Source organism: Aedes albopictus, chromosome 3 (assembly GCF_035046485.1).
Source record: "Aedes albopictus strain Foshan chromosome 3, AalbF5, whole genome shotgun sequence".
In the NCBI taxonomy this organism is placed as follows: domain Eukaryota; kingdom Metazoa; phylum Arthropoda; class Insecta; order Diptera; family Culicidae; genus Aedes; species Aedes albopictus.
In genome coordinates, this window is record NC_085138.1 from 18871138 (window position 1) to 18879939 (window position 8802).

Below are 8802 nucleotides of genomic sequence, written 5' to 3' on the forward strand. Positions count from 1 at the left end.
TGTCAAGAAATCGACTTCTATAGAACTATACCTTACATGTAGAAAGTCCTGTGTTCAATATTCCATCCGTTTCTTCTACATCGTTTCTGTATCTTTTTATCTTCTCTTTGCTTTCAGCATACATTCGAGTCTCATGTATATTCATATGTTTAAAGCCATTTCTAAAACCAGAAAGAGTTGATAAAACTGTTACCGTCCATAGTCCACCAAGTGATGTTGTGTCTAACACATCGACATTATGCTATACCGAGTTTGTGCCGCATATTCACAGTAATAAGCAATCTATCACTACAATGCTCCCAGCAACTGTTTATCCGCGTTATATTCGGTCTGCAGTGGGCGATTGAATGTATCATCAGTTGAAACTTAAAGTAGAACAGAGGGCTGTTTTTTTCTGTGATTGTGAAATCACCATTTCTCAGCAAGGAAAGCAATAGTATTGTGGAATGTGGAGTATCATCTCTCCTTCAAACCTTTATTAGAAATTACCTAAATAATAATAACTCCGATGACAATATCATTCAGTTTAACTGCAACTGGAAAGCATAAATCGTGGTGTTGTGGATTTATTACTTTGATTCATATAAAATAAATCTATGCTATGGTGTACTAGTTTTGATCTATGGTTGGAAATGTTTATTTAGCTTTCGTTAGAATTACGGAAAGCCCCCTCTAGTACTACCGGCATCTCAGCAGAAATACTCAAGATTTTACAGAGATATCTGTCCATGCTATAGAGCCTGTCACGTTTCTAGAGCCTCGTGGCCGTGCAGTTAGCGTCACCAAGCGTATAACCGTACCATGCCATGTGGTGAGGAGGGTTCGATTCCCGCTCCGAATGATGAAACTTTTCGCAAGAAATGTTTCCTCCTCGTATCCACCGGTGCTCGTAATGTGTGTCGTGTCCGTTGTCTAATGTGAAGCTTCGTCCAGTCTGTACAGCCCCTGGCTGACGACGGTGTCCGAGTCTTTTTTTGGAACTCCCATCATAACTATTGCTGAAGCTTAGAACCTTAATCGAAAATCACTTGTTTTTTTGTATATTTTTCCTTAAAACTGTAGTGTTATTCCATGGAATTACTTGTTTTCGGTTGGTATCTTTTGATAACATATCATAATTTGTACCGTATTTGTATCGTTGCTATTTTGAAAATATTTAAACTTATAAACATTTAAGTTAAAAGTTGTTGAAACTAATTTGAGAATAACCGGATCACTGGGTTTAAGAGATTCCGAAACACGTAAGAAAATCATCAATAGTTAATATCTTTTACGTAAGATGATGTTCAAACGGATTCCACGAAACAAGATATGCCTAGCAAAAATATAAACATGAAGCTAATTGCGTAACTAAGTGCCATCCATCGAACGCCTTTCCTGGTTCGTAAATCACTCCAAGCAATCGTTCAATAAGCTGCGCTTTCAAGCTATTACAAGTAGTAGCTCCGTCTCGTTCCCACCACCTCCGCTCCGTATCGTCATCCCGGTATACATTTCCCAATTAGCATGACAATAACGCTCCACGATCACTCCTCTGCTGAACCTGCCTGCATCTTGTGCTTACCCGACCCGGGCCCCTCGGTCCCGATCAATAGCCCATTAATTAAGTCACCCCCAGTGCCACTTATCGCCGGAGATTGATTGACAAAGTACCGATTTGTTCATTACCACTACATATCATATACAATTTTATCTCACTGACTGCCGCACCGGGAGACACATTCCTCCAGCCAGCGTACCCGTGAGAGTACACACGGGTAGCTAAGAAGGAATGTTTGCTTTGAGTGGGTCTCCTGAGCTGGACACAATGATGCCGGTAAGGTAAATACCGGTCGCCATGTCAACAATGCAATGGGTCACCTCCACAAAAACAAGCTTGTGCTTGTTTTTATTAATTTTTTCTTTGATTTGTTCACATTCTCAAATTCATTTTTCTTTGGGAATTATTGATCGTCTTCAGAAGTATATGTCCAAGTTTTTACGGTGCTATTGAGTTTATTCGATGATTTGTTTTGGATAGTCTTGTAAAATGTCATATTTATAAGATAAACAAATTGTTACTGCAAGTCAATGAGCTTGGTGGTCTAGTGGCTACCGCTTCTGATTCGTCTGCAGAAATTACAGAGTTCAATCCCTGGCCTGTCCGTTTCCTCCTACTTTGTATATTTCTACCTACTTTCTCGTTCTGTACTCTACATAGCAACATATTCAAGTAATCTTATGTTCAAGCCATCGCTAGAACCAAAATCGGAACGAAAAAAACCCCAGTTCCCTTCCTTCAACTTCCAGAGCACAGTGTCAATCTATCTTTCCCTCCTCCAACTAACTACTGTAAGGGCTTGGCCGGTGCCGTTATTGATAAAACTCGGTGTCTGGGACAACAACATCATCAAAAAAAATCGGAATCGCTGGGTCACCCACCAGATGAAAGCAGAGTCTCCTATTTAATTTGATGCTGAGAGGGAAATGGTCTATCGGGCGGTTCAAGTGTTCCAGAAGTCCTTTTGAGTTTACTCATTCATGGGGTTCCTTCTGGGATTCGACCAAGAATATTTCTACACGGATTTCCCAGAAATTTACACGACATGTCATGTAAATCTCATAATACATCATATAACCGTCCATTATATGTCATGTAACTCAGCCTGACTCAGATTGGTTATGTAAAGCCTCACAACTGGAAGTTTACATGACAAGGAATCCTTTTTGGTTCAATATGTGTGGTATTACATCTCGTAGGATTCTCTTAGAATTCATTAATATGTATTTTTGTGGAAATTCTTCAAGAAGATGCTTTTGGGATTCTTTCACGTAATCTCATAGGATTCCTCTATGTAGTCTCTAAGTTTTCCTCCAGAATTTCTTCTAAGATTTCTCAATGGGTACCTTCTGAGCTTCCTCTAGAGATAGTCGTGTTTGTGATACATTTTTTGGGATTCTTTAAGGATTTCATTTTGATTTTCCTCCATTATTGGTTTCCTTTGAAATTCGCCCACACATTTCCTCTTAAACTTCTACGAGAAATCCCTCAGGAGTTCTAACGAAATTCACCCAAAAATTGGAAGTTTTTGCGTGACGTAATTATTGACGCTCTCTAATCGTTTCTTTTGATATTCCTCCAAGAGTTTTTTCTTCGATTCCTGTAAGAAGTTTGCTCTTTTGAGAGTTTGTTTCTGAGATTTCTCTCAGGATAAAATAAAAATCCTGTAGGTCATCTCGTAGAATTTTCGCTTTCTTTGAAAATTTTCAAAGATTTGTTTTATGGTATTTGGCTAGGAAGTTCTAAGAACATCTTTTGGTATTCCCTTAGACAGACAGACGAAGAATGTTGCTTCTGTTGTTTTAATTCCTCCTAGAGTTTCTACGAGGAGTCTTTCACGAGTTTTACCAGGAATTGTAACATCTCTAGGGATTTTGTTTTGGGTTTTGGTGAATATATAACGAAGCCATACCTCGAATTTTCAAAAGCACAAACCTGAAGAACCGAGGGTTGGTTTGCGCTGAAAAGTTGATCGATTGGTCACCACCAGCGGGTCACCAATCGATCAAATTTTCAGCGCAATCCGTGTTTTGGTTCCTTAGATTTGTGCTCTGGAAAATTCGAGGTGTGGCTTCGTTATATATTCACCTTAAGAGATCCTCTTCAAAAGCACCTAGTAGTTCCTTCTGAGATTCACCCACTCGCTCCTCCGGAAATTCGTTAAAGATTTTTTACATTTTTATTTTTTCTTTAATTTCACTAGAAATTCCTCCTTTCCCAATAGTTCATCCATAGATTCTTACATTTTTCCCTGTGAATCCACCAGGAGTTCCTTCAGAGATTCTTCAAAGAGTTCCTCCTATCATTCATTCAGGAAATCTTTTTGGAATTCGTCCAGGTCCAGGAGAAATCCAATAGTTCCTTCTGAATTTCCTTCAGATTATTTTGAGATTCTTCCAGGAGTACTTTCTAGGGTTCCCCCAGAGGTTCTATCTAAAATTCATCCAATTATTTTCTAGGCTTCCCTCTGGAGTTTCCTCCGGGATTCTTCTAGGAAAGATAATATACGATCTAGCTAATATAAGGACACCAGGAAAGATAAGATACGTCCAAGCATTTATGCATGAGTTCTGTCTGGGATTCCTTCTATAAATTGTCCATAAGTTGTTTCTGGGAAGCTCCCATGAGTTCTTTCCAGGAATCCTTAGGAAATTCATTACGGGAATCTTCCAGGAATTCTTTCTTGGAATCGTCTTGATTTTCATTTTGTAAACCCTTGTGAATCCTATAGAAGTTTCTTTTAGAAATCTTTCAGGTGTAGGAGTCCTCCTGGAGTATCTTTGATATTCCACCAAGAGTTTCTAATGCCACACTGGTTTTGAATGATAACCGTAAGGACGTGGCCGAAGCCGTTTTTCCTATTTACTTTTTAGATGTGTGTAAACAAATTACTATCACTGAATCTGTGACGAAGTGCAGTTTAACGTTATCTTGTAGCGAAGCTTGAGGTCTCATGTCACGGTCGCCATATAGAGGGGAGGGGGGCATAATGTCCCGATCCTTATGACGCGTTTCTATGCTAAATACACTTCGATCTTATTTTACGTCCACTATCGGTGGAGGGGGCGGTGTGCGTTAACTGAATTGAACGTAAAAAAATCATAGTACTTACCTTCTCCCGTCAAAATACTAATACTAAGGTGCTAGTTCACCTTCTCCTTGTGTTTAGCAATGTTTGAATATTGACCAAGAGCGATCTCGTGAGGCCATTCACTATTCAGAATTGTGACCTCAGATGACAAAACTGATCACCACATAAAATAATAAATGAAATCATTAGATTTTTCCAAAAATAAGACAAAATTGTTTTAACAATTGGCAACACTGCTCAACTAGAGCCAAATTTGACTGAATATGTCGGATTCACAAGATGTTAACAATTGAACAAATGTTCAGAAGATTTCACATTGGTATCAAGTGGTACCCAGCATGGCATTATTCAATTAAACTATACGATTTTCAAAGCTGGCAACACTGCACAGACGAAGAAATATTTCATACAGTCATACAGTCTAGACTTCTACTACGAGGTTGATTCGGGGTTTCCTTAGGAATCCCAAAGTTTTCTTTAGCAAAGTATAGTACAAGAATAGATCTCTCATAGGTAATTAACATTTAATTAGTTGGCAATTTGACCGATAGAGGCGCTATGCAAAAAGTTTCAACATACACTCACCGGCAAAAGCTCTCATAAGTTATCACATGCGGTATCGTAAGATCTAGTTTGTTTGGAACAAAAGTGTCTTCGGTAAAGTTGTTCAGAAGGTCGTGAACAATTTGATGGTTCATGAATTAGTTGGTCATTTCACCGCTAGGTGGCGCTAGTTGTCAAGTTTTAAGCTTTTCTATCTCTGGATCCGAAGCAGATAGAACAGTGTCGTCTTCGGTAAAGTTGTTCAGAAAGACAAGGATTGTCTGATGATTAACCAGTTAGTTGGTGATTTCGTCACTAGATAGTGATACCTGTCTAGTAATGTTTTAAACCTCTCTATCTCGACATCTTGACATCAAGGCAGATAGTATGCGTTGTCTTTCACAATATAAATACACAATTCTTAAGAACTCCAATGGTGCTGTAGTCACTGTTGTGACGGGTTCCGTCTCATAAAACTCTGAAAATAATATTTCGGTGGAGATATAATAGGTTCCTTACTATTTGAATAGGACAGATCGGTGAAGTACTAGATTGGTAGTAATGAGCTGAATTTTAGTATGGTGAGAAGGTCAATTCTCCGTTTCTGCAATGAAATGATACAAAAAACGTGGGTATTATGATTCCTTGCCTAGTTTGATGCTGTTTGAACAAAACTTTGGGCAACAGTGTTGTTGTTTCCTCCATTTCTTGCAACATAAACAACATAGTTATCCAAAGTTTTGCTCAAATAGCATCAAACTAGACAAGGAATCATAATACCCACGTTTTTTGTACCATTTCATTGCAGAAACGGAGAATTAACCTTCTCACCATACTAAAATTCACCTCATTACTACAAATCTAGTACTACACCGAACGTGCCCCATTGAATAATAGATTCAGGCGCACGGTTTGTTGGGAAGCTGCTCCTTTGGGAATTATATAAAAAAAAACTAGGATGTAAGTTTATTAACAGTAATTAGTTGTAGTTCATAATTAAAAATAATATGTTCCTGCATTGAAGGTAATCGAAAATGATCTGCTGTCAATAAGTGTTTTATTCCGGAGGAAACAACAAACTTCAATGATCCTAAATCATTGTCGAAAGGAGCAATGGAAGATACAAAGCGAAGTCTCAAATTTCTGGAAGAACGAACTCGACTATGGGGAATGCAGTACGCGGAAAATGAAAGGCGTTTATAAGAGGAATACAGGCAGAAGTTGTTGGAGATTGAAGAGGAATATGAAACAGTTGTTTAACAGATGGAGTTGGACTTCTGTGCCAAGAAGATAGACGTTGGTGAACAACATTGTGGAAAAATACTCACTTAAAGTCTGAGCAACAGAGTGCAAAAGATTGTATCCCTTCCACATCTGTCTGCAATGGTATCTCCAGTCCTGACGCAGTGGTACTGGTAGATAATCGTCCTTCTTCAAAACCAAGTATGTAGAAGTTGTTCCTTGAAGAAGCTTTTCTTCGGTAACACTAATAACACGTGACGCGAGACAGAGCACAACACTTATTATTATTACAACTTTAAAAAGGAGATTCTTTATTCTTTATTTCTTTAAGTGTTAAACTAGCGTAAGTTAAAAAACACCCATCGACAGGACGATGTCCGACGGACTTCGTTGATAACTAATACTACAATCCTACTGTGTGCAGTATTCGTCGTTAAGCTTTGTTTTTTTTACTGAATTCTCAGCTTGATCAAGTGAAAAAGAGAGGAGCATCGACTTCATTCATTAAGGGGCGGTCGGCACCTATATTACCTATATAAATAAACTATGTGACAATTTGTCCCAGAACCTATCTAGAGTTTTTTTAGTTAGTATCCTAAGTATTTTATGAGATCTGTTAAAAATAAAAAAGGTTCGCGCATAAGATAAAAAATAATTTGAAGGATTCCGTCAGCTAATTTTCCAGAAAACTTCCAGGAGCTCAATCAGACATCTAACAATCTAACTAGAATTTTCTCAGAAATTCTGTCAGAAGTTGCCATTCGTCAAACTTTTGCAAACATCTCTTGCCAAAAGCAATGCATGGATTACATGCACCTACCATTGCATACCTAAGCTAAGTATTGTCATCATTCAGAAGTATTTTCAATAACACATCTCCTTGTGTACAGAACGCTTCGCACTCCTCTGCGGCCTGTTGACAGTGCTTTTGAATTTGTCAATACTTTTTCGTCGCAGTAGTGTCGTCGTCGTGGTGGCAAAACAACAGCCTTGCGGACTCTGGCACGGACGACGGTCGGTCGGTTGTTGTTGTTTGCCGAAAGAACGTCTCAAGGATGGACAAACGCAACCGCATAGGAGGTGCCTAGGGGAGTCTGCGGCAGAATGCACGGTTGAGACAAATGGTTGTACATTGTAACTGCATTAATGCATATATTCTCTTCTTCTCAGCGTGAGGTTCCAACTGGGAATTCTGCTACTCAGCTTAGTGTTCCTTGTAAAGCTCCACTTTTTTGGGCGGAATTTATCAATTTGTTTGCCAAAGTTTCCAATTTCAAACTCGTAGATCGTGTGGCAGACTCGAGAACGGGCTTGATGGTCTAGTGGCTACCGTTTCTGATTTGTATGCAGAAGATCCCGGGTTCAATCCCTGGTCCGCCCCTGCCCCCTACTTTGTATCTTTCTGTTTACTTTTTCTCTTTCTCTTCTCTACATATATGTACAATTCAAGCCAGTTCACAGCTGTAGCTAGATCAGAACCGAGTTGGAAAAAATGTTTTTCTTGCTTACAAATTTCACAACAAAGTATCAATCAATCATATAACGTCTACAAGTTATGCAACCGAACTGTGTCGCATCTCCTTCAGAGTAATCAATACACAATCTTCACCTAAATATATTCCCTATCCATGGATCGCATTACCGACCAAAGGTGACATCCAGTTCTCACCTTCCTACCCTACTAAGGAATACCCCATCCGTGCTGGTTGCGGGGACGCAGAGTACTCTCGGTTTCTAGTAACAACAACCATCACACTCTAACATTCCTTTCCCTTCCCAACTGACTGCAAGGACTTGACCGGCGCCGATATTGGTTCAAAGTCCATCATGCAGTTGGATCTCAGTGCAATTCATACCAATTCAGATTAATCATGGATGGGCAACCATTGATATGTCGGTCAGTTTAACCTAAGCTAAGCTATATTGTGTGGCAGACTTGAGTCCTTACAATAAGTTGTGAAAGGAAAAGAACGTCAGGATGTTATTATTATTGTCTTTTCTAGAGACCGAGCATATCTCTGAATCTCCACAATCATCACGTGAAGGCTGTTGGGTTTAGTTAGTGTTGATGGAATTGTTGAAGTCATCTTCTTTGCTAAGACAAAGCACACCCATTAACTAAAAATTTACTTGTTTTCCCTAACTGGTGCACATTACCCCCGACACCCCTAAGAACACTCGCCATCGCGTCAGTCGCTTTGCTTCACGCGGTTGAGTCAGATAATAGGCAGCAGTGCAAAATACAAACTCTCCGACTGACGCGACGAAGCGGCCTCCGCGCGACAAGTGTAAACATCCGCCTGCCTAAAGAGTGTGTCGGGTCGGTCGGGTGTGTGCGACTTACCTACGGCGAGACCGAGACCGGGCTTGCTGCTGCGGCTAACGA

The 8802-nt window shown here is 39.6% G+C and overlaps 1 protein-coding gene across 4 annotated transcripts in view; it reads left to right on the forward strand.

Annotated features, from left to right (window-relative positions):
• LOC109418259 (probable ribonuclease ZC3H12C) overlaps window positions 1-8802 on the forward strand; it is a 112107-nt gene that overhangs the window by 72647 nt on the left and 30658 nt on the right. The gene's annotated exons all lie outside the window — the stretch shown is intronic.